This window comes from Sceloporus undulatus, chromosome 3, assembly GCF_019175285.1.
Source record: "Sceloporus undulatus isolate JIND9_A2432 ecotype Alabama chromosome 3, SceUnd_v1.1, whole genome shotgun sequence".
In the NCBI taxonomy this organism is placed as follows: Eukaryota; Metazoa; Chordata; class Lepidosauria; order Squamata; family Phrynosomatidae; genus Sceloporus; species Sceloporus undulatus.
This window is the reverse complement of record NC_056524.1, coordinates 190,206,319-190,231,766: the sequence shown is the minus strand read 5'-3', so window position 1 is coordinate 190,231,766 and position 25,448 is coordinate 190,206,319. Positions and strand designations below refer to the sequence as shown.

General features: G+C 39.0%; 1 protein-coding gene across 4 annotated transcripts in view; it reads left to right on the top strand.

Annotated features, from left to right (window-relative positions):
- The window catches only part of DOCK1 (dedicator of cytokinesis 1), a 511,572-nt gene that overhangs the window by 11,978 nt on the left and 474,146 nt on the right, over nucleotides 1-25,448 (top strand). The gene's annotated exons all lie outside the window — the stretch shown is intronic.

The window sequence follows — 25,448 nt, the reverse complement described above, 5'->3', positions numbered from 1 at the left end:
CCATTTCATCAGATGTAATATCCAGAATTTCAGGTATACATTGTGAAAAAGTTCATGCTTGCAAACACACTGCATGCAATTTTTAACTTTTTCATTCTCTTGGGCCTGTTACAGACAGCCAAAATAAAGCTGCTTCGAGTCACAGCGGAAGTATGGTGTTTCAATGATGCATAGAATCATAGAATCATAGAATCATAGAGTTGGAAGAGACCACTAGGGCCATCCAGTCCAACCCCCTGCCATGCAGGAAATCCAAATCAAAGCATCCCTGACAGATGGCCATCCAGCCTCTGTTTAAAGACCTCCAAGGAAGGAGACTCTATCACCCTCCGAGGGAGTGCATTCCATTGTCGAACAGCCCTAACTGTCAGGAAGTTCCTCCTAATGTTCAGGTGGAATCTCTTTTCCTGTAGCTTGCATCCATTGTTCCGGGTCCTGTTCTCTGGAGCAGCAGAAAACAAGCTTGCTCCCTCCTCAATATGACATCCCTTCAAATATTTAAACAGGGCGATCATATCACCTCTTAACCTTCTTTTCTCCAGGCTAAACATCCCCAGCTCCCTAAGTCGTTCCTCATAGGGCATGGTTTCCAGACCTTTCACCATTTTTGTCGCCCTCCTTTGGACACGCTCCAGTTTCTCAATGTCCTTTCTGAATTGTGGCGCCCAGAACTGGACACAATATTCTATGTGGGGCCTGACCAAAGCAGAATACAGTGGCACTATTACTTCTCTTGATCTAGACACTATACTTCTATTGATTCAGCCTAAAATAGCATTGGCCTTTTTAGCTGCCGCATCACACTGTTCACTCATGTTCAACTTGTGGTCTACTTGGACTCCTAGATCCCTTTCACACGTCCTTAGGGCTGGAGCGTGGCTTTGGTGCAACTTCTGGACTCTTAGGACACATGCATCATTGAAACACCATACCTCCACTGTGACTCGAAGCAGCTTTATTTTGGCTGTCTGTAACAGGCCTTGATAGTTTACTTCTGTTGATAGTTACATTTTTAACTTTTCTATGATGGAAATTTTTTAGTTGTGCCTGGTTTTAATTTTTATAAGGTGCTTTCAGTTTTGTAGGGAAAAGGCAGGATATAAATAAATATTATAAGAATTTGTTTTGCCAGGCTTCAAGGGGATTTTAAAAATTATTTTCCTTCTATACATATATGTCATGTGTTATTACTGTATATACTTATTAACATTTTATTTATTTATTATTTATTTACGGTATTTATACCCCGCCCTTCAGCCCTAATGGCTCTCTCTCTTTTCCCCTTTGCTTTCTTTGATGTGTTCACAGAAGGATCCTTTCTCTTCTTCAACAGTTTGCTTTACCTGTAGTAAATCCCCAACCACCAATATTATATGTAGATATAGTTGATTAATATCACTTGGAGCATATGAAGAGTGGCTTGTTGTCATAATTTTCTGGGGTTTTCTATCGAGGCATATAGTTCTGCTTGAGTACAATCAGCAATTCCAGCACTATATTGAACAATTGGTGTAGACTAGTAGTTCCTGTGACCTGAATTATGTTTATGACATTAAGGAGATAGCATACTTTCTGTTGTGCTGTTGCATTAGGACATGACCACTTCTCTAGAGTATCCTGGAGATTCCCTCCTTCATATTCACATGATTTCCCCATCCTGTAATTAAGGACTGGCTAGCTTTTCTGAACTTGTCAGGTATAGAACGATGTTGTAGCTTTATTAACCAAAAATCTGAGTTATGCTACTACTGTATAGCTATGCTTGTCTATAAGGCTATAAGTGTCTCAAGAACATGTGAATATAGACCAAGTTCTTATTCCCTTTTGTGTGTGTGTATATATGCCTTCACGTTTCCTTGAAGTTTGACTTGGGTAACCCCATGAATTTTATAGGGCTTTCTTAGGCAGGGTTGGAAAAAAATCTAGTTTTTTTTAATCTTGGGTTTAAACCTTTTTTTTTTTTTTGCATTAATATGCAGGACTATACCAATATAGGACTAAAGCAGAAAATTAAGTAGCAAAATTCAGTTCAGATGTTATGGCCACTAGTTTAAATAATAATTGCTATTTACAAAGTGTTCTTTTAAAGCAAGTTGTTTTGGCTGAACTTACTTTAATTGAACAATTTGTTTCTGAATTGTATTTCTTGTACTATAAAATAAAGTGATTCAAAAGAAGCAACTGGCACTGGATACTGGCCTAACAATATAGCCTACAACACGTAGTATTCATTGGCAGTCTCCCATCCAAGTACTAACCAGAACTGACCATGGTTAGCTTCCAAGGTCAGATGGGATAGGCCCTATTTATTCCCCTTTAGAGCAGTCTGAATATATGCCACTTTAGTTAAACTGGATGCCACAGTTGCACAACCAATTGCTCAGTGTGTCTTGAGTTCAGCAGTAGGTCTTTAGTTCAACACAACTGTTGAGCCACCAAGGTTTCATCAGGAACTCCGCTTGCACAAACTGCGAGGAAGCACAACTGCTTTTGAGTTGGTTTTTAACACTAGGATAGTGACCCAAAAGGATTCTGGCCTCATTTTATCTGTTTCGTTTTATAATCCAGCCTGCCATAAAGATATATAAACCGAAGGATTATGACACAGAATCGAAGTATGAGAAGATAGGGCTCTTTGCACTCTAGTTCTGAACGTAGAAGAGCTTAAAGTTCTCTGACCTTTCTTTAGCCATTGCACTTTTCTTCTTTTTAAACCAGTGAAAAAGAATTAATCTGTTTCTGTCCAAATCCAGCCTTCTTTCTTTACTTTTTAATGAGTCTGTTCCTTGTGTTAAAAGGCTGCAGCCTCCAACAAATTTGTACACCATAAATATTATTATTCAGTAGGTTTTTTTCTTGCATTGCTCATTTCCTTGTGCTTAATCACTGTAGATTTCTCCTTCCGTATGGAAACCCCCAAACATTTGGCTTGTGGCTCATATTTGTAGAACATACACTACTGAAAATGATCTGTACCTGTTGAAACGTTAGGAAAATATTGTCCCATTCTTTTCTTTTCTTGTTTGTCCTTGTAATTAGGCATCTATGTGTGCAACAAGGTAAAGTGGGTAACATGAAATAAGAATCTTTCCCGACCCAAAGTAGTCAGTGATTTCTAATTAATTCCTTTTGGTTGCCAAAGCAATTTGTAGCTTCTGTTCTTGCTTGCTAGGATGAAGCAACCTGTCTTTTCTTTCCCTCTCATCGCTGTAGGCATGCAGTAACTAGCTGGCCTAACTGTTTGATTTTCCTGGGCGGGAGGAGAAAAAATGGAATGTCCCTGTGTATCCGTTTTCCAGGAGTATGCTGCGTTGTTTGTGTGATATGAGTTGGTTAATATTCATCCAGAAATTAAATAAAAATTCACATAAAGGTAATACAGCAGTATGGCTTGTGCTGATATAAGAGCTACGTGTCTACATTTGTGAAATGAAACAGTTCTGCTTTGTTCTTGGGGACAATTTACAATGTCAGATTCTTTCATGTCATCATGTACACATGACTGTAGTCTAGGGATGGAGAATGTATGATTCTCCAGATGTTGTTTTACTTCACCTCTCATCATCTGTTACCATTGGCTATGCTGGCTAGGGCTAATGGGAATTGCAGTTCAACATGCTCCCCAGCTCTGGGATAGAGAAAAATTAATGTGAACTAGTTTGTACACAGATGAGTCCAGCAGCCAGTTTTATGTTCACAGCATCACTTACTCCAGCTACTGTTGAATGTTACAGATGCCTTTCTTACACATGACAATGGTACCTATTGCTGCTGTAGCAAGATGAATCCATACTTTTGGGCTGGTTTGATACCCAGATCAGTTTACCCCACAAGGGCAATTCTGTTTAGTTTTGCATCTACATCACAAGTTGTGGATATTTTATTTTATTTCCATTGAAAGCTATGTCTTACTGTAAACCCATTTGTAACCTTCCTCTCTTTAATGCATATGCTAGCCTTAAGCAGGTAGCATCAGTCTGTGGCAGAACTACAAAATTCTTTGAATATATTCATTGGTTTTGTAATTCCTACTGCAGTCTTGGGAGTTCAGCAAAGAATAGTCTTTTCCTTTTGAGCTGTACACTCTTGTGCGTGACTGGTTTTTCTAATCTCTCATGTTCCAGAGACTTACTGGTTGTGATATACATCTCAATAACTTATTCTCGGTATCTGTACTGAAAAGTTGTGCTGCCAGTGTGATACTGTAGTGGGGTATAAATGTCCCTGAAAAGCTGTTTCCCCTCTGCTAAACTAATCTTACAGCGTGAGGATTTATAAACCATCCTCAATATCCATTGCGTATACCAAGGAAAATTACTGCCTTGGAACAAAAGGCATTGTAATTCAGTTTATAAATATTATCACAGAATGCAGTTGTAAGGGTGACTCAGCTTCATATCCTGGAGTACTTCATGCAGGAATAAAAATGGGCCAGAAATGGTAGCGATAGGGGGAAATGCATTGTTTCTTAACAGGATGAATGTCATCAGTGTAGTATACAAAGAACACTCTTACATGTTGATGATATCCTTATTAAGCCCTGTTAAGACAACATGAGGCAGTGTCCTTATGAAACAGAGCATGAGGGACCGTTTCTCTCCTTGCAGAGCAATTTCCTTGTAGCGATGGGTATCAATGCTACAGAAATTCAGCAAATATTGGGTGTCCTAGCTTGCTTGAGCAAAAATGAATACCTGTAGTAAAAGGCTATTAAATACAACCTAACATATATCTAAATGTGCTTTCAGACAGCCAACCTCCATCCATTCCAAAGAGAAGCTATTTAATTATAATTGGAGAGATTTAGAAATTACCAGGAGGACAGTTTGTGCCTCATTGTGAGTTTAAGTGGAACAGTGAAAAGTAGTATGGCTGCAAGTCATCAAGCTCTGTCCTTAGATGGTACACTAGAAAATTAATATGCATTATGTGGGATACGTAAAGTTACAAAGAATACACGTCTGGCTGTCTCAGAGCATCTTATTAGATAGGGAGGATGTTTGCTTACACATGATCTTTACTCCCGCAAACTTCACCTCAGTTCATTTGGCCTCCAGCACAGGGTACCTGACTGTGGAAGCTACCTTTGAGGCTTCCTGAGAAGACATCTTGCCATGTTGTCAGATGGAGTTAGCTTAGTAGCTAGCAATAGACTATATACTAATTGTTTATTATTTATATAGGGCCGTTGTGTCTGGTGCTTCAGGGTTAAAGAAATTCCTACCGTCTGCAGCTTTCTGTGGCAGACTCTTGTGACTTCATAATGACTCTGGGAGAGGTCCCAAGTTTAATTGCCCACATGCTAAAAAATCCAAAACATCCTGAACATAGGAAAAGAAACATACTAATAGCAGCAACAACAGCAACAACAGCAGCAGCAGAAGCAGCAACAACAACAAAGCAATCACAATACAGTTAAGAATCTGAGAGAAAGGAAGAGGGGAAAATATCAGCTTTAGCCTTTAAATTTATTATTATTTATTACTTATTTCATTTGTATGACCCTCAAGGATCTCAAGGCAGCTCACAGATAGAAACATTTTAAAAACTTTACAATAAAAAATTAAAAACAATGAAGGTGAAAGTTCACTACGAGGTAGTAAAAGTTTGGTTTTACTTTACCAGATAACCTGTGATTGATGGCTGCTTGGTTTAAAAACAAACCAGCAAGCCCTTTCCATAATGAACTGTTCAGTGTGTGTGTGTATGTGTAGTTTAGGTTAGATTTTTTCTTGGATTACCACACATTCTTTATTATTCCTATTGCCTTCACTTGCACAAGGTAACAATAATTTCAGTTGCTGTGGTACAGAGACTTTTGGGAGAGTCATAAGGTGTGGAAAGAAGAGAAAAGGAGGGCAATTTTTTTGGGATATTTTTTCTCAAGAATTGGCTTGAGAAATTGGTTTTATACAAGATGTATGATTATTGTTGCTAGAACAGACTAAGGTGACTGAAACCCATCTCTTTAGTAGTGCTCCATTTGATATTTTAGGTGCAACGTGAACATGCTGTCCTTTTACTTTTTTGTTTGTTCATTGTTGTTGTTGTGTGCCTTTAGTTCATTTCTGACTTATGGTGACCCTAAAGCCAGCCTATCACAGGGTTTTCCCTGGCAACATTTGTTCAGAGGGAGGCTTTGCCTTAGCTTTCCTCTGAGGTTGAGAGTGTATGATTTCCCTAAGTTCTCCCAGTGGATTTCCATGGCTGAGCGGAGAATCGAACCCTGGTCTCCTGAGTTGTAATCTAGTGCTGAAACCACTACGCAAAACTGGCTCCCTTTGTTTATATTGCCAAGACTTAATTACTGTTGAGCCTGTTTTAACTGGCTCGATGCTAAGGAATTCTAGGAATTGTAGTTTTATGAGACATTTAGCCTGCTCTCTCAGAGAGCTCTGGTGCCACAATAAACTATAGTTCCAAGAATACTCTAGCATTGAGCCAGGGCAGTTAAAGTGGTCTCAAACAGGATTATTTCTGCAGTGTGTTTTGGCCCTATGACTCTGGAAACCTGGATTCGAATCCCTGCTTAGCCATGGAAACCTACCGGGTTTCACACTCGGGCAAAGGCAACCCCCCTCTGAACAAAATTTAATTGTGGTTACAAGAATGTCCTGGATTTGAAAGGGTAATTTGAAATGAGTTTTAAGTTCTGGTGAGAGAAAAAACAGTAGTAAAGATTAACAGGAGGGAATAATTGGAGGGGAGAAGGACTCCTTGTTTGTACAATTTGCTGTTAAGTTGTAGTTATATCAGCACTGACTTCCACATTCTGTGATTACAGATACTCCAATATGTTTAATTCCTAGATACTGTTTGTTAATAATATTATTATATCTTGAATAATGTCTGTGTGTATAGTGGGCCCTTGGTATCCTCTGGGGTTTGGTTCCAGGACCCCTGTGGATAAAAAAATCTGTGGATGCTGAAGTCTCATTAAATACTCTACAATGGCATAGTAAAACGGTGTCCCTTATATAAACTGGAAAATCAAGGTTTGCTATTTGGAATTTATACTTTTTTAAAAATATTTTCAAGCCGTGGATGCTTGACTCCATGGATAAAAAAATCTATGGATAAGAAGGCCGACTGTATTTAAAATAGCTGAAAATCACCATTTAGGAACAAGGCATGTCAAGGTAACTTTCACCATAAAGAATTAACAACAAAATAACAAGCATTAGCAGTATCACTAATCAGAGCAATATTCAGCTTGTCAAGACTAGTAAAATCAAATAAAACATGGATGACTTCATATATTTGACTTTCATATATAGTTAGGTGATTATTACTGTGTTATGACTTGGGGGGAAGTAACTCTTGACTCGGTTTTTTTCCTTGAGCTATCTGGAACTTTTAGGTTAGCAAGCAGCCTTTCACTACTAACCTCTTGAGTTTTTGCTTATTGTACACCACAGCTTGAATAATTAATATTAATTTTGCAATAGTTTAATGTCTGTGGATTCTGCCTTGGGGCAAGGGTCTTGATCTTAACCCCTTAAGATCATTCCAGTCTTCCAGCTGAAAGCAAGTCATTATTTTGTTTTGGATCAATCAAAATGCCCAACTTTCTTTGCTTTGCTTGTAAGATGAAAAGAAAATGTACTTGGCAGTCCTCCTTCATAAAAAATGAAAGCAACATTTTAAATGAAGAGGATTGGCTGATTCTTGAGTTGCATGCTTTATTCTCCCAGTGACGGGAACAGGAGATTCCTCTAGTAATACAGTGATACATTTTGCATAAACCTTAAGGGTGATGGCTTGTGATTCACTGTTGCCAGGTTTGTTAATTATGCATGTCCACCTCTTCATTCAGGCCATAAACTCAGCATGTTACGCAACGTTATCCAAGACTCTTCAAAAGGATTAAATCTGCACATTGAAACATTACGCAAAGTTTTAAAATCAGTTTCCATTTATGTTAGCCTCTACAGTTACTTGACAATTAAATTGTTTCTGTGTATATTATAGAGCTAGGAGTAAATACTCTAAAGGTCCCACTTCCTGTCTGATCTTGGAAGCTAAGCATGGTCAGCCCTGATTGTTACTTGGATGTGAGATCATCATGGAATACCAAGTACTGTAGGCTATATTTCAGAAGAAGGAACTGACAAAAACCAGTTTCTTGCTTAAGAAAATCCTATGAAATTTAAGGGGTTACTATAAGTGAACAGGCAACTGGAAGGAACACACACACACACACGTTATAGAGTTGCGGAAGTGTCCCTGTGCTCAGTTGGACTCTGATTAATTGCCTACTGCCATTGAAACCAGACATTGGGTAGGGTCAGTAAGCTTGGAAAATTGGCTCAAAATTGGTCTGAAACTCAGCAGTGTAGGAGAACTGGGTATGACAAAGGTGTACTGCTGATGTTTGCAGTAGAAAGTTTAGGAAATAGCTTTTATATAGGAGATTAAAATGGCTTCCGGCAGTCTGGTATTGTTTTCTGTCATAGACTTTATTGTGCTTAATGATCTGTCTGATTTCTCTTTTTGTAAAACATCTTTTTGGGGGGAAGAACAATTCTTTGTATCAGGTCAGCGGAAGAGTCTGAGACATGTTGTGTTTTAAGGGTAGAGAGCCAGTGTGGTGTAGTGGTTTGATGTTAGACTATTACTGGAGAGCTTGGTTTAATTCCCCACTTGGCCATGGAAACCCACTGGGTGTCACACAGTATTAGTCCCGGAAACCCTGTGATAGGTTCACCTTGGGATTGCCATAAATTGGAAATGACTTGGAGGACACAACAACAACAACTACTACTACTACTTCTCAAGCTTTTATTTAAAAATAATGTCAGCCTAAAGATTTTGCTCAGTGTGTATAGGCACAAGGTTTTAAACTGTTTTCTTTGTTTTAAAGTGTTAAAATAATTAGAATGCTTTTAGAATTTTAAAAATATGTTTTTAAATATTTAAATCATCTTAAATTGATTTTATCTGTACATTGTGAGATTTTCTAATATAGGGAAGTATATAAGTTATTTCAGTTAACAAATATATGTTTTATCTATGCACCTTACATTCTTATGTGGCTACAGTGTCTAACCATCCCAGTGGTCTAAGCACCATGAGCCATGAAACTGAATGAATTACTTTAAACAAGGCTTAAGGATTTTGTAGCAGTGCTATAGAAATTAGAGAATGACCCAGTGAATAAAGATGGCCCATGACATTTTGGTGGCAGTAACTGAGCCTGTTGTATTTTGGATATATCATGACACAATATCACTCTTTGGAAAAGACAGACACTGCCGCTTGGTAAAGTAGAAGGCAGTAGGCTAGATCAGTCATCTAGGAACAAAAACAGCTGGCACAGTACTTTTAACTATGCAAATACACTCTTGTTTACTGCTGAACTCTGGGGTCTTCAGCATTGAAATGAGGAGTATACCCAGCACTGAATTGAGTACTCCCAAATTGCAAACCTGTGTCTTTGGGGGAGTGTAACCGTATCTAGGACAGGCTGAATCCCTGTTTGCTGATCTGCATTTTGGCTGACTAGGAGCACCTCTATCTTGACTGGATTAAGCTTCAGTTTGTTTATCTGCATCCAGTCTATTACAGATGTTAGACATTGGTATATAGTGGAAACAGCTTCCTTGGAAAGAGGTGGAAAACAGTAATAGAGGTGGGTCTTATCGGCATATATGTGTTTTAACACATGAATGAATGAAGATTTTCTGCAGTCTACTTTTTCAGCAACCCTTTCAATAATCACTTTTAATCATTGCTTATTTTAATGGTTCCACAACTTCCCTGAGCTTCTTTGATTCTATTCATTAGGTACACTGGTCTCTGGACTTCTTTGTATCATGGATTATAAGAAGGACATATTTTATTTGATCTTTTTATTTATAGTGGTTCTAAATATCCAATGCACATCTGTAAGAGATTTGGCTTTCCTGTCTCACCCCTTCAACTTCTTTTTTCACCAGTTCCCTTCATCTTTGAGAAGTTCCCCCCTTCAGAATTAAATTGAACCATTTTGGATTTTCTAGATATCTTTCTGTGGATATACAGGTTGGAGTATCACTTACATACAACACTTGAGACTAAACGTGTTTTTGAATTTGGGTTTTTTGTTTGTTTGTTTTTGGAATATTTGCATATGCAGTCAGCCCTCCGTATCTGCGGATTCAGGATTCAACCAGACATGCCTTGAAAAATATCTCCTCCCCCAAATTCCAACAAGCAAACTTTGATTTTGCCATTTTATAAAAGAGACAGTATTTTCCTACCCTATTGTATATAATAGGACTTGAGCAGCCACAGATTTAGAAATCCACAGGGATACTGGAACCAAACCCCATTGGATATCAGTGGCCCATCGTGCATATTGAAGTATCTTGGAGATGAGACCCAAGTCTAAACATGAAATTCATTTATGTTTCGTATACATCTTACACTCATAGCATAAAGGTAATTTTATATATAATATTTTAAATAATTTTGTGAATGAAGGTTTGTGTACATTGAACATCAGAAAGCAAAGGTGTCATTATCTCAACCACCCATGTGGACAATTTTGGATTTTGGAGTATTTTGGATTTCCAGATAAAGGAGACTCAATTTATATATACTTTTGTTGTGTCTCCAGTCATTATTTCTGAATTGTTGGTCTGCATATCATCCAGGTCTTGACGTCAGACAGGAGGGGTTGGGTAGGTTTCAGTTGGCTCCTTTCTGACTCTAAATGTACTTAGAACAGTATCTAGAGATTTGTTTGTTGTCATGTTCTGTTCAGTCTTTCCCCTGAGGATCTTACACAATTACATCACCATCTTTTAGGAATGTTACCTCAAAGTGGAGTTACCACAGCTCTTTTTGGCTTTCTATCAGCTGTGTGTCTCCTACTAAGGTTAATGGAAACCTCTGTGAGTGAAATTATTTGGCTATTCTGATCTTGGTGTCTGAGGGGGACATGCTGGATTTGGGATAACTAAACTGACCCAGTGCTGTGTTGGAGATTTATTGTTAAAAGGACCACTTCTTCCCACATCATGGCAATGTGTAGCCCATAAAATCCAAGTGGAATTATAAAATTCACATAAATGTGTTAGGTGGCATTTATTCCCAATTCTTTGTCACTGCATTTTTGTTGACCTTGTATTGGCTTTGTGAAACATCATGACTTGTGAGTGGAATTAGGATTGCAGTGCATTTTCCCCAGTTTTTTCTCAAGTTGAGTACAAGTTTGTTTAAATATTTAGAAGCTGGAAGTGTTTAAAATTGCAGCTGTTTAAAATTAAAGAATTTTCTTAAAATAAAATCTGTGGCATTCTTATTCTGTTAGTTTGCATTTTAGTTGCTGATGCTCTCTAACATAGTACCCAATGAGATTTTAAGCATCTGTGTTGAGACAGAACAGTGAAATCCTAGACATATATACTCAAAAGTAAGTCCCATTTTCAGAGGGTCTTAATCCTGCATATGTTGTGATAAGATAACAGCCTAAAGCTGTGATATATATATATGTAGACATATGTTGCTCTTTCTTTAGATCTGTAGACTGAGTAGCATCCAAATGTCTCAGAATCTAATTTGGTCCATAACTGATTCTGTTTTGAGCTTGATGCTATATTTAAAAAAAACACAAAAACCTTAAATGGAAATTCAATAATTGGAATAGAAGAATTTTTAAACAAAACTTTTTGTTTTACAAGCAAGAATTCAGCATTTGTTCTTCCGGCATTGTAGCTAAAAGAATTAACTGTAGTAGGAAATGTCTTGCAAGAGTTGGTACAGCTGTTTCCAAACGTCCTGTTTGCTTTTGCCCTGAGGGCTCTTTTTAATGACCATTCCATAGAAGTAAGGTGGGTAATAAAAATAAAACAGGTTAATAGGCAGGTCCTAACTAAAATGTAGATCCTCAAGGCAAACAACCTTCTAGCTACCTCAAGGATAACCATGGTAACACCAGAGCCTTAATCACATAGGCTCATTGGAAAAGAGGCACAAACACAGTAGATATGTGATCATCTCCTGTGGCTTTTCAAAAATATTCAAAGACAACCACAAAGAGGCTGCTGGGGATGATTTGGGTGAAAGAGTTTTGACAACTTCTTTTGGTCTTGTAGAATCATATGGAAGCCACCCTTAGGCAAATAGTATTCCCTGCAGTAAATTATCCCGAAGAGAGCTTCTATACCGTTGGTTGGAAATAACTGCATACTTTCAATCTTGGTTTTTCCAGTAATGAAGATATCACTACATCACATTACAGCTGCAATGTAGTGAGAGATAATGCAGTTCCTTTTGTCATGTAGCTGTAACTTTTAGTAAGGGGTGTGTGACTTTTCTAACTGGGAGGAGGGATATCATGTACTCCACTGTTGTAGTATGCTCTTGCCTCTTTTGTGAGTGCAGACCCAATAATGATGTGGACAGAAGGAGACAGTGTTTTGTAGTACAAACTAGTGGTTTGTAATGTTCAGATGTTTGATTTAAAAGGTAGCTCAGTGTAACACTGTGTTACTTTTAAGAATCCTGACAGGTTATTTTTAAACAAACCCAAGTATAAAGGCAGCAAACTCATGGAGGGGAGCTCAAACTGTAAATGGCACAGTATCTCCCTAACAATGCAATCCTAAACATGTCTCCTTAGAAGTAAATCCCATGTTAACTTTTAAAGTTTAAAAATTTTGGAACTTTTAAAAAGCTTCCCAAGGTTTGATACCGAGTTTGACACAGTTAAAACTGTGTGGGCTTCCATGGCTTAGATATGCAGTTCTTGCCTTGCAAGTGCAGAAATGTCAGTTAAATTATTAGCCTGCTTGTAGTACTACAGAGTGTGTAGAGGTAGCTACTTGTAAGGCTGGATCCACACTACCTACCTCTGTACCTACCTTGATTCTGGTGCTGTTGAACCCACAACGTACAAACATTTTCAAAGTGAATCTGCATTTTATAAGCCTTAATGTGATTTTTTTTAAAAAAATAAAGTCTCTTTTTACTCCAGATTTTCCTGGAAAAAACCCATTTATTTTGGACATGTGCTCTGTGGCATGAATCGGAATCAAGGAGAGGTGAGAGGTGTTAAAATCCAGTTTGCCCATGAAAATACACAGTAGGTTTTTGTTGTTTTTTAATCTGGTTAATCTTGAGGGAAGACCATGTGGAAAACTTAAAATGTTGTGGCATAACTGAAAGGGGAGGCTTTAACTTTTCTTGGGTCAGGGAAGTGGTGAAGGAGAGTGCAGGTGGGACCCGCTGGGTGGAGTTCAGGTGGATGGTTACAATGACAGAAAAACAAGAAAGGCTAGAAAGGAAGAACAAAACCCACCCACAGCTGCCATGTTGGAAGTGACCCCAAAATAATCCGATTCAGTGAATGCTAGGAATTATTTGGATTTGGGAGGGGAAAATGTGTGGCTATTGCTGCATGTTCAGCAATAGTGTTAATGGTGTGAAATTTGGGCAAAATTATTGCAGTCTGGAGCTGAATTATTTTTCTGGTGTAGATCTAACCTAAATGATCACTTTAGGACCACTGTTTGAAAAATATAAAGGGATATATAGGTACCAAGACAGGACTCCAGGAGACGAGTGTTTAAATCCCTGCTCAGCTGTGGAAACCTACAGGGTGACCTTGGGTAAGTTACACTCTTTCAGTCTTAGAGCAAGGGAGTTACAAACCCCATCTGAATAAATCTTGCTAAGAAAATGTTTGAATAGATTCAGCATAGGTGAGACTTTACTTGGAAGCACCTAACAGTAGCAAAAACAACAACAGACATTTCCACTTGCTAGAAATAAGTGGCCCTTGCTCCCTGGCAAAAAAAGCTTTTAGTAAATCAACTGAGAAGTGTTGGAGAAAAAGCCAGTAGGTGTTTCACTCACTGTTTCAGCCCTTATCCAACATCCTTTTCAGACTACAAAATTAGTGCACTGTGATTCTTCTTTAATTTCCATAGCTGAATCCTATGGAATCATGGGGTTTGTAGTTTACTGTCTCTAGACAGCCCTCCCTAAATTGCAAATCTTGGGATCCCCCAAGATGGACTCAAGACAATTAAAGTGGAATCATAGTGCTACAACTGCAGTGTGAAAGGGAACTAAATGTCTATATACAAGGAAAGACTCTACTTTGCCCTTCTGCAACCTAAACCACTAGGCTGGGAAAGAAGGTGGACGTTTTTCTTACATGAGCTTGTTTGTTTGCATGAGATTATAAACAGTGGGCATTTCCTCTTTTGTGTTATATCTTATCCAAGGTGCTTAGTCTCTTCCCCAAGCCTTTTATGTTTGCCGAAAACTTTGGGACAGAATCTTCTGTCACTGGCTGGAGGTTTTAAAACTAAAATACAAAGAAACAAAAAAAAAAAAAAAGCAGAGGTGATCCCTTGCTTTGCTTTAATTCACCATAGCCAGAGCTTTGAAATGTTGTTTTTTAGTATAATCCATAGAATTCCTGCCAGCATGTGACCATAGTGGCTGGACAATTCTGGGAATTGTAGCCCTAGAAATAATTTTTTCAAGCTTGATCCTATCACAGTGCAAGCTGTTTGTACATGGCAGAACACTTGCATGGAAAAGGGAGGAATTAATGCTGCCCTTCTGGGCAGAACATTTGACAATTAAAAGCCAATTCAGTTTTGAGCTGCTTTAGTTCCAAATATCCTCTTGCCTGTTCATTTGTGGCAAGAATCTCTTGTAGGCAGCGATTCATTCTAGGATGAGAATGTCCTTCTTTGTTAGTGTTGTTGTGTGCCTTTAGGTCATTTCTGACTTATGTCAACCATAAAGTGAACATATGGAGTTTTCTTGGCAAGATTTATTCAGAAGGGGTTCGCCGTTGCCTTCCTCTGAAGGTAAAAGAGTGTGTCTTATCTAAGATCACCCAGTGGGTTTCCATGACCAAGTGGAGATTCGAACCCTACTCTCCAGAGTCACAGGCCAATGCTTAAACCAATGCACCACACTGGCTCTGTCTTGATACTAAAATAATAATATAGGTACGTATGACTAGTAAACAAGCTAGTAATTTTTGCAGTTTAGTGGTCTTTATGCACTGAACAGTCCTGCTGTTCTGCTGATGAAGGCGTGTGTGTGTGTGAGTGTGTGTGTGTGTGTGTGTGTGTTTTCAAGGCATCTGATGACTTACATCAAACGACAAACTCCATGTAATTATTCAGGAATATTCAGAAATAATTTTGCCAATTGCCATGGATATTGCAATACAAGTTCAGTATTCTTCTCTCCTCCTTTTCATTCCTTCTCCCCCTCTTCTCTGCCGCTGCTGCCTCTCCCTCCCTCCCTTCCTCTTCCTTCTCTTCTCACCGCCACTGCGCTTCTGCCTCTTCCTTCTCCTCTTCTCCTCCTCTGTACCTCCCCCCCATGGCTTTCTATCCATGGATCCTGGAATCCTGGATGGCAAGTCCATGGATAAGGAGGGTCTACTGTATTTTTTTTGTCGCCTTTATGCAAATTAATCATACATCGACCCATCGCACACCCTGTGAAGTGAAGTGATCACAAATACTTCAGATTACCAGCAATAAAATGGATTTAATTAAAACAGTAACAAACTGGTCAGCCCAACAGGAGGCCATGTGGGAAAGGGGGGGAAAGGGGTTATGTACAGGGAAGCTGTGCCAGTGTGTCACCAATGCACTGTATGGGCAGTTGATTGATTGTGCAATCATGCAGGCAGCTGGGTGAGGAGTCCAATGGACTGGCAGTTGTAAAGGATGAGAAAGGCGATTGTCTACTGTTAATGGAGTGTTTGTGGACTCATGCGGGTGCATTTGCAGCAGAAGAGAAAAATAATAATAATGGCACAGCATGGCTTGTTGTAGTGAGAGGGAGGTGATGTGGACTGTGGATCAGCTGTCAGTCCACAGTGGGAGCCAGCAGTGTGGTCAGTGCATTTTCACTGCAATTTGGGCAGCCCCATGGTTGAGCCAGCTTTCCCCCTCTGTCTGCTTTTGGCCAAAGTTTGCAGCCAAATATATCTGAATAGTTTATAATCTCTGAATTTATCTAATCTCTAGACGAGGCCATCACCATATCCTGTGATGGTCTTTGTCATGATTCCATAAATTAATTCTGCATTGTGGGGATGTTGTTTTATCTTTTCTAGATCTCCTGCCAATTTGTTCCCTTAGAGTGATCCATAGTCTGATGTAAAGAAAGGCAGAGAAGGATTTTTTTCCTCTGTTTATTTTCTCCATGCCACATATTTTAGATAGTGTGGCTGCAAATGGATAGTAAGGAGAGAATTTGCAGGAGTGTGGTGGAGAATGTTGCTCTTTTTTCTTTAAAAAATAGCTTCTAAAGGAAAACTATATTATGGAAAGTACCACCTGGGGAAGAAGAGACAGTGAAATCAGAAATCAACTGGAATTAGGAAGCAGTGGTAGTGTACAAACTATTCCTCCAGTGGACTTTGAAACAGAAAATGTGTCTAAACACTGAGCCAGATGGAAGTGGCTGATGCTGTTGTTTCAGTGCATGGGACTTAAAATAGACAGATGGTGAGCAATACGAAAGACTGTGACTTTCAAATAAATAGTGGATAGAGAAGCTCTAAGAGAAATCTGCTGTGCATTTGAGATGAAGGGGCCTGTCTGGATCTACCAGATGACATTTCTCACCCTCTTCTTCTGACTCAGATTTTAAGACTCAAATAGAATGTAGCTGTTAGTCTACACGGCAGAATGCATGTTTGTGAAATAGCCATCCTTGGTTTTATATTATTATATGTTGGCAATAACCCATCCTTACGAGACAGCTTTCTCACAACCATTCTTAATTTAGGCAATCCTTCCTTTCCCATTTTACTTGTAATTTTTAAAGAAGTACACTTTGCCATAACTCACCTTGTGGAGTCAGATGATTCAGACTCAGAGGAGTCAGATGTCCAGGAATTTACAGTTCTTGATGATGAATCCAAGGAGTTGGGGGCTGAGGCAGTGGAGGGCCCTGCTCCACAGCAAGAAGTGGAAGATGCTGAAGAACACTACAATGCTTTGCAGATCAGTGAAGGGATAAGAAGCAATTACACTGATCCCAGTGGCTATTAAATAGGAGATTGACCAATTACTGTATATACTCGACTATAAGTCGACCTCATGTACTGTATAAGTCAAGGGCAGGGTTTGGGGGCAAAATTATGAATTTTGGTATGACCCTCGGACATGTCGAGGGTAAAGCGTAGGGACATGCAACAAAGGATCTGAATGATAAAACAAAGGAAAACAATGCCAAAGAACCTACAAAATTATGATGGGCATAACTGTTTTGGCTCACATTAAAGGCTGGATGGAAGAGAGAGTAGAGGGTGGTCAGTGTTTCTTTCACCAGGGGATGATTCTCTTTTTCAGAAGAGTTAAAGTATAGTATTTACATTGACCTGTGAATAAGTCGACCTAGGTTTTTGGGGTCAATTTTTTGATTAAAATTTCTAGACTTATACATGAGTATATACAGTAAGCACTTGGTGCATTGAGACAGCTGCCTATACATCTTTCAGTAGCTCCCTGGCATCTTTATTGCTGGTAACTGTTCTGACTTGGTGACTGGCAGTATGCTCTGAATGTGAAGTTGAAGGCTTTCATGGCCAGCATTCATAGTTTTTTGTGGGTTTTTTGGACTATGTGGCTATGTTTTAGAAGAGTTTATTCCTGATGTTTCATCAGCATTTGTGGCTGGCATCTTCAGAAAAATGAAGATGCCAGCCACAGAGGCTGGTGAAACATCAGGAATAAACTCTTCTAGAACATAACCACATAGTCTAAAAAACCCACAAAAAACTAAGTATGCTTTGAGTTTTGGTTTCTTGACTGTGGACTGGCTATGATTGATGACGCTGTTTTAACTCTTTGCTGGCGTCATATTTCTGAAGTGCTGATATGCTGTAACGACTTCTGGACTGGTTGACAAGCATCATCGTGTTTTTCCCTTGATCTTGTTTGGATAAACTGTGTCTGACTTGGATTGGATTAACCATCCACAGCTCTTGCACTGCAGCCTCTTCCTTCCTGGGGCACAGAACACACTTGTTGTCCCAGAACTGGTGCAGGCATTTATGTGAAAATGTCCCTAAATATTTTAAATTTATATACAGTATTCAGAAGAGATAGCTAATGTAGATCATACTCTAATGTAATTCTTTACCTGCTGCTTTACATTTCAGAAATGTTATTCTCCCTTTTCAGTCTGAAAAAAGTGGCTTCCAGTCTGAACACAAGTCCAGTTTTTGTCTATAATAGAAAGAGGACATATACCCTTTTGGAAGCAGAGTGACTATTATGCTTTATACTGCAGGTGGAGGAAAACACATTTTTGATTCTCTCCTCTCTTAAAAAAAAAGTCCTATAGAAACTGTATAACAGTGAGAGGAAATTACTCTCCTTTGTTGTGGTGGTTTTACTTGTTGTTTTACTTGTAGCACTTTGAAAAACAAAACAAAATGGGCTTCATTCAAAAATGTTATCCTCCTCCTTCTGCTTTTGAAATAAAAGTCCGTTCTGCCTTCTCATAACTGTACTATCTTATGGTTTGATTGTTGTGGAATGTGTCAGCAGGGTTGATTTGATTTGATTTAAGTCAGCTTGATTTCAGTCATGATTTGAATCATAACAATTTCAATCACATTTAATTACTAGTTAGGAAGATTCCTTTTCATCATTGTTTTTTTAATAGAAGTATGTTGTTATTAAATATAATTTAGGCTGCATCTACACAGACTGCAGAATTAATGCTTTATCTGTCATGGCTCAATGTTATGGAATGCTGCGATTTGTAGTTTTGGGAGATATTTAGCCATCTCTGGGCCTGAGCAGACAGAAGGGAAAAGCTGGTTTACCTCTGGGATTTGCCTATTTGCAAGGAGAATCCTCTTACTGCACTGCTGGCTCCCATAATAGGCTGCCCCATGGGTTGTCCGCAGCTCTCTCCTTTGTCTGAAAGGACGGACCCGTCAAACAGAGCATTTGCAGATACAAGCTGTGCTGCGCCATTTTCTTCCTCTTCTGTTATTATTATATTATTATTAAACTTTATTTCTATAGCGCTGTAATTATACACAGCGCTGTACAAAGTTGGTAAAATTAGGAGTAAATAAAAGCCTGCCCAAGGCGTACATTCTAAGATAATAACAATTAAAAGAGGAATAGATAAAATTACCATATAGAAAGGAAAAAACAGATTAAAAACATCAAATATCAAACAAATCACATCAAATATTGTCAAACAGCCAGATAACAATCACAAATTCCCTGAGAACGCTTCCCTAAACAATATGGTTTTCAGCTCAGCTTTAAGTGCGAGTAGGGATGTAGGGAGAGAGAAGATCAGTTAAATAAAGAGGGGCCAGCCCATGCAGGGCTTTAAAGGTGAGTAGCAAAAGTTTGTACCTGATGCGGAAAGGAAGAGGGAGCCAGTGAAGGGAGGACAACAGAGGGGAGACATGATCATAGCGGCGAGCGAGTGAAATAATGCGTGCAGCTGAATGCTGAACAGAAATTAATGGGTGGAGGTGAGAGAGAGGAAGCCCTGCCAGGAGGAGGTTACAGTAGTCTAGTCGTGAGACCACTAGGGCATGGACCAGTGTTTTTGCGGTAGAAGCTGAGAGATATGGACGGATTTTGGCGATATTATAGAGAAAAAATCTACAGAATTTGGCTGTAGTCTGGATCTGTGGGATAAATGACAAAGAGGAGTCAAAGATGAAACCGAGACTGCGGGCTTCCTGGACCGGCTGGATCGAGATGTTATTGATGGAAATAGAAAAGGAATAGTGAAGGGTGGGCTTAGGAGGGAAAACAAGAAACTCAGTCTTGGACATATTGAGCTTCAGACGCCGATGGTGCATCCAGTGGGAGACAGCTGTTAAACAGGATGACACTTGCTGCTCTAGCTCTGGTGAAAGATTAGGGGTGGAAAGGTACAGCTGGGTATCATCGGCGTAAAGATGGTAGGAGAAACCAAAAGAACTGATAAGTTTGCCAGGGGAGAGTGTGTATAAAGAGAACAGAAGGGGACCCAAAACAGAGCCCTGAGGAACTCCAACAGATAAGGGGACAGAAGACGAGGTCTGACCACCCGAGACCACTGAAAAAATCGATCTGACAAGTAAGATGTGAACCAATCGAGAACAAGGCCCGAGAAACCAAGGTCAGAGAGTACATCTATCAGGAGACAGTGGTCCACGGTGTCGAAGGCCGCAGACAGATCGAGTAGGACAAGGATAGAATAAAGGCCATTCGCCTTGGCCCGCAAAAGATGCACATGGATGCATCACCAGCAGCTCCCAATCACCTCCCTTGTCCAGGCCATCAGCCAGTCCGTTTGATGCCCCATGCAGCTGATCATAAAACTGCACATTCAATCATGCAATCATTCAATCGGTGTGCCCAGTGACACATTGGCACAGCACAATAATGGAGGCCTCTGTACATGCCCCATTGCCCCCCTTCCCCTTTAACTCTCATAGGACCAGCCATTTTGGTAATGGTATGTATGATCCATTGTATTGTTGGCAACACCACATATTGCTTGTCATTTCACTTAATGGGGGTTGATGGTGATGGTGTGATTGATGGATGGTGCAGCTGACCACTCACATGCTTGTGCGATTGATTTATGGGTTGGTGGGTGACAGAAAATTATGGGGCTGAATGGCATTGGACCCTTTCCATTTCTCCACATTGGTGTGAAGGGGCTTGGAATAGTGCAAATTCGGGGGTTATTCTGCTTTGATGTTTAGTCTCAGAGCTTGGATTTGACATGGATTCCTACCATGTTGGTTACATGTGTTGTTTAAACAGTTAGATTTCAAAATGGGGCAAAACAGCATTTTATTGCTTGGGTGGACAGCCCTTCTGTTAGAGTGCTCTGGTGCCATAACAAAATACAGATCCCAGGATTCCTTGGGATGGAGGCATGACAATTAACGCTGTGACACTTTCTGCAGTGTGGCAGCAGCCTTATTTTTTCAATTCAATGTTGAAATCTGATTTAAATGTAAAAAAATAAAAATAAAAAACCATTGATTTTTATCAACAGTGTTTGCAAATCTACCCTGAGAACTGGCTCATTCTCTTAAAGATAATTCTGCAGTGAGTTAGGGTAACAGTGCAGAAGTACTACTCAAAAGTAATTCCATTCTTTGTGCCCCTGGATTGCTTTATGAATATTGCTGGGTTTAATTCTTGAATTGTATTTATAGTTTTCCAGATACATAAAACAGAAAACAGTATCAAAAGCTGAAAAAGAAAGAACTAATGAAGGGGAGGAAGATAAATCAACAGAGAAAATAGACAAGAAAAAAGGGGAAAAAGAAAAAAAAGAAAAGAAAAAAACAGGCTTTTCATCTACTTTTTAGCAACTATAAAACATAATCTGTTATACCTCTCTAATCTATTGCCATGCTACTCTTCTTTATTATGTACACTTCATATCAGAAATAGTCTCAGTTTATAAATGTATATACTTTTTTTTTTTTTTTGCAAAAATCACTGATGAGTTAATAACCTTTATATTTATGACATGGCTCTTTACTCCATGTTAGATTAATATTAATTTAGAAATGCTAATCAAAGGATTATCCTCACTAATACATATTTTACCTTGTTATCATCCAGCCTTACAAATAGTACCTCTTATACGTTTCTGCAGCTACAGAACACATGTCAATCATCAAGATTTATTTAATATCAAGAGACATCCTTACCTAGTAATCACCTTTTGTTAAATCAGATTTCCAGCGTTAGATAATAAGAATACCACTCATATTCTTTTAAAACTAAATAACACCCCATCTTTATTTTATTCTTTATCTGTCTTTGTTCTTAACATGAGTTGTTTTCCCATTTTCAGTCCTTTTAAAAAATGAACATAGGTTCCAACTCTATGATTCTGTAATTATTCTAAGATAATGTACTTACTGTTATTCTCCTCCATACTAAGAAACTCATAGATGTATAAACTGTCCCATAAATCCCATTCATTTTGATTTTAGGCTTAGGTGTTACATCTCTTTCGGTGCCACCTTCCTGGACAAACTTCTCTCAGTTGTCATTCTTCTCCCCTTTTGACGCTCTTCTGATTTCCAAAACCCTCATCCCTTCTTTGATGTAAAAGTATTTACTTTCAGCTAATATTTCCAGCACATTGGTCTTCTCTCCAATATCTCAATGGCTTTTTCCACATCTCTCTCCCAGCTGTAACCCAAATCTATTTCTCTTTTTCTCAAGATATGCAGCTTTAGCTCCATGCTTTACCATCCCAGAGCCTGTATTTTCTAATTGGGCTTCTCCTTTCTTTCTGGCAAAGCTCTCCAAAAGTATTCTCCTCATTTTCTTCAAAAGTTCCACATTTTTTACATTTCGTTGATCTCTCTAGTTTTATTGTGGGTTTTTTTGGGCTATGTGGTTGTGTTCTGGAAGAGTTTATTCCTGATGTTTCACCAGGAATAAACTATGGATGCCTGCCACGAAAGCCTTCGACTTCACATTGTTTGTCTCCTGTTTAAAATTTCTCTCCTTTCTCTCACCACCTCAGATATCTCCAGCCAAATGTATATTTCTCTGGATTCATACATTCTTCCAAATCTGCCTTGTCCATTTCTTTAATCCTTGACATCTTTAAAACCACAGTCTTAAAAACTCTTTTGTGTAGTCAAGGAATTAACTTTAACATCCACCACTGTAGGAACCGAGCCACCAGTCTTATCTTTGTCACCAAGAGATCCGTTGTATCCCTTTGTCAAAGCAGTGTCCTTTCCCACAGGAACTTTTACTCTCAGAAATAATTCAAGAAATAATAAACGAAAGGGAAAAAAAAGCTTCCAATTTTCACTTGTAAGAGTATTAAATCCTTTGTCTGTTTACGTATTTATTTCATTGTCCAATTGAACTTTCCGCATGCACAATTCCAGTTTGACATACCGTAGGTCCAAAACACACTGTAGAAATAATCCAGTTTGAGGCTGCTTTAACTGCCCTGGCTCAGTGCTAGGGAATTCTGGGTACTGTAGTTGTGTGAGACATTAGTAAATCTACATGTGTAAATCTACAGCGCTGTATAAATAAAGCATAACAATAACAACAACAAGAACATTTGGCCTTCTCTGTCAGAGAGCTCTGGTGCCACCATAAACTACAACCCCCAGGATTCCTTAGCACTGAGCCAGGGCAGTGAGGTCGTTAAAGTGACTTCAAACTGGGTTGTTTCTGGAGTGTGTTTTGAACCATAATAGTCATCACTTTGGCTGCATCATGAATAAGCAGGAATCATTAGAAAAGACAATGATGCTAGGAAAGGAAGAGGGCAGCAGAAAGAGAGGAAGACTGTATGCATGCTAGATGGCTAGACTCAATCAGGGAGGCCATGGGCCTGAATTTATAAGACCTAAGCAGAGCAGTGGAGGATGGGGGTCTTGGAGATGTCTCATCCACAGGGTCACCGTGAGTCTTGGTTGACTTGAGGGCAGTTAACAACAACAACATCACTTTTCATACTCAAGAGAAGAGTTTGCTCAAAGAAATAATAATGTCACTGCACAGCTGAAGATGCCTTCATTTCAATGGACAGATTTTGATGTTGGATGTAGAAATAATTAAAGAAAGTGCAGTGGCTGGCTTTGTTGTCCTTAAACTTGCTTTTGTTGAAATGAACTTGATTTTAGCCCATGCCTCTTCCCCCCCCCCCCCACTCCAATTGCACTTGCCTGCTTTTAACTTGGAACCATCATTTTAACAGGAACCATCATTAGTAGATTAACCTCTGTTTTCCCTTGATCTGGGTTAGGTTGGAATTTGTTTCCATACTGGGAAAAACGTAGCTGAAGCCTCTTCTCGCACAGAGCCCAATGGTTGCTGCTTCGGAAATCTGAATATTTTTGGAGTTTAGAGTGATGTGGCTATAAGTGACAATTTGAGATTTTGAACTGGAAAAACCCCTTGAGCCCTGGGGGTGGGATTAGAAAAGCAAGGAAATGTAATGTTTTCTCTCCCATTGGTTTGGGCAATGTATTGGGGCTAGTATATGTAGTTTGGTAACTTTTCGACAATTTGAAAAAAGGGTGAGATGTTTATGAGGATAATTATAATTGTATAAAATTATATAACATTTTCTAATAGTATAAATTTACCACATTTTATTATTTACCATTAGGCAGCATTTTCTGATTAAGCCATCTTATACAAAAATGTTTTGAAAGGATTCTGTACTATCCAGAAAGTGGATCAATGTGGCATAACTAGAGTTCCTTTTAGATAACTCATGCTATAGATCCCTGTCATACTCAGGACTGAAGGTTGTAATAACCCAGCTGCAGTTGGTTACATTGTCATATTTCTATTCACTGGGAGCAAAATATTAATAAATATAACAGTTATTCGTGTGTGTGTGCGTGTGTGTGTGTGTCTGCTTTGGTGGCCTATATTTGGGTTGTCTATTTACCCAGTTTTTCTACTTGATTTATGGAACAGTAGTGGTGTTGTGGTGATTAAAATTTTGAACAGGTTTGTGTTAGCTGCATAATTTCTGCGATATGGAGTTAACATTTCATCACTACTCTGTAAACCACGAACAGTTGCACTCTGTGGCCTGTTATTTGCCAGCTGGTGATTAAGGATGTATTTGATTCATATTTTCTTTGCAATTTCCACAGCCAAACTTTGCAGGGCAACATGGCCTGAAAGTAGTTTGTTGTTGTTGTTTTATAAAGCCTGCTTGCCTGTGACATTGCCTTTTAAGTGAACATTTCAAGGTGATTGATTCTCTGACTCCTTTTGTTTTTTGATAGCAATTTAGTTTTCCTCCTCTGTTTGCAATGGCAACAAGCGTTTCACCCCCCCCCCCCCCCCCCCAATAACTGCATGCAGGCTGATACATAATTGGATGAAGGTTGATACAAATGATTTATGAATGCTTGATATTATTCATCCACAGAATGGCCTTATGGATTCATTACTACTTTGGTTTGACAGATGTGGAACTGTGATCATGATAGGTGTGAGGCTACTCAGTACATAACCATCAAGGTTCCCAACCAGACTCCTTCTGTCAATGGCATGATCACAGTTCTAGGTGCAAAAATAAATGTGCTTGTGTTTATTGGAACAATTCAGGGGTTGGCAGCGTTCAGCCTATGGACACTTTTGCAAGTCTCCATCAGATCCCCCAAATTCCCAATTACAGTTAAATGATTGTTGGGCAGTTTGTTCCTGACACCAACAGAGAAAACCCCCCAAATGCATGAAATCATGCAAAATAATAATAATAAATAAATAAATAAAAATAAATAAATAAATCCACACTCTCACAGTCCTCCACAACCTCCCCAATCTTCCCTATTACTTCTGTATGCCTCAGTTTTCCTTGGTACTCCCTCAAAATGGCAACAGGAACTGATACGTTGGAGCCTTTTTGAGAGGGACTACTGAGGACAATGGAGGTAGTTGTGATTGCCCTGGGAGTGTGTACAGCCCACAGAG